The sequence below is a fragment of the Empidonax traillii genome, unplaced genomic scaffold, assembly GCF_003031625.1.
Source record: "Empidonax traillii isolate 1590-97213 ecotype Southwest subspecies unplaced genomic scaffold, ASM303162v1 scaffold2582:size25148, whole genome shotgun sequence".
Taxonomy (NCBI): Eukaryota; Metazoa; Chordata; class Aves; order Passeriformes; family Tyrannidae; genus Empidonax; species Empidonax traillii.
In genome coordinates this window covers 4,163-5,825 of record NW_020957775.1, presented here as the reverse complement: position 1 = coordinate 5,825, position 1,663 = coordinate 4,163, and positions in this window count along the sequence as shown.

The following is a 1,663-nucleotide window of genomic DNA, read 5'->3' as shown; positions in this document are numbered from 1 at the left end:
CATTTATTAGATTGTAGGATGGGTTTTTAATTACACTCTTGAACTTTCTTCCGTCAATGAAGTTTTTCAGGTGTTTTTTGATCTTCGTGTCTTGTCTGCTCTGGGACGAGTGGGTGAAGTGTCTCTTGGAATAACTCCCATTACAGGCCAAGGAAAAGGCCCCTGAGCAAGGAGGGAAGGTGAAGATCTGCTGTTTCCCACACAGCGTGAGTTACTGATGTTTTAGATGAAGAAACTCTTCCCAGCCTTTTGGAGTCTACTTTTGGCCTAATTTGTCTCTCAAAATTTCCAACTTTCAGTTGGTTAGGGGATGCTTCTTTGCTTGCTGCGTTAAACCTTTAGGAAACATTCTTAAGTAACTTATGTTTTCAACTGCAGACTGCATTTAATATGCTTCTTAATTCTGTCATTTGCTCCTTGATTTCTGGGTTGATAAGAGAGCAGTAGTGTATCTGTCTATTTGCAACTGGCCATATTGCTTGGCAATGCTTATTTTTAAAATAAAACATTTTAATTCTTAGTATAATAAGAAGAAGTTTAAATAAAAACAACTCAGTTACACTGATCTCTATAAAGTCAGACTTCAGATCACATTATCTTAAATGGCTAATGCAGTAATAGACAAGCAGTTTATTAATCCTAACTTTCAAGCATGAAATACCTTGCTCTAAGAAGTTTGATCCTGATAAGAAGTTTGATCCTGTTAAGAAGTTTGATTGTGAAAGAAAAGGAAAAACTGATTAGATTTGGGCTGAGAAAATAAGAGAACAATGCAGCTGAAATTTTTCCAACTTAGTGTTGGGAATGTCCCAAGAAAAGTCGCTTAGAAGCTGAACTGCATCATTCTAAACGTATACTACAGGCACCTGTTTGTTTTGGAGCACAAAGGCTGTCAGGAGCAGACTCACCAGGAGCTGGGTGAGCCAGGTAAGAGGGAATTCCTCTGCACAGACCTTGGATGCGTTTTCCATGTGGGCTCAAGCTCTGGAGTGTGTGCCTCGAGATAATGAAGTGATTCCCCCTGGGTGGGATTTGATAAGACCCAGGTTCCCTGAGCATCAAAGAAACAAACCCAGAAAGCAGCATTTAGGAAAACCAAGAAGGGAGCTCAGAGCGTCCACACACACCCCTTTGGTAGCGGGGAAGGAGTTATTCATGGGCAGGGCAACTTCTGAAAGATCTTTGAGAAGGTTCTCTTCAGTTCTTGAGGTGCTTTCTCATTAAATTGCCTTTCACACCACTTTCACGCAGCATCCTACCGTGCCTCCTTGAGTGGTGCACAAAACCATTTATCAAACCAAAACCTCCTGCTGGTTGAAGCAATGATGCAGGAGTTCTTTGAAAACACTTTGGTTGCAACGTAGCCCTGGTAAAATTAAACACAAACCCCCTTTTTTGTTGCAAACAGGGAGAGAGAAGTGGATGGCTAGAGAGAGGCACTGGTTAAAACAAAGGCTTTGTACAGTGCAAACAGTCATGGGGAAAGAAAAATATTGGTCCTTTCAATTATATTGTTTAGGTAAATGTGTCATGGAGGCTGTGGAGGGACTTTGGTGAAAGGTAAATTGCCTCTTCCAGTAGTGCCACGTGTATGATGTGTTCTCCTGCTTAAGGCAGGTGAAGGAATTTGCTGCTGAAGAGCTCAGTTCAGCTCCCAGTAGAG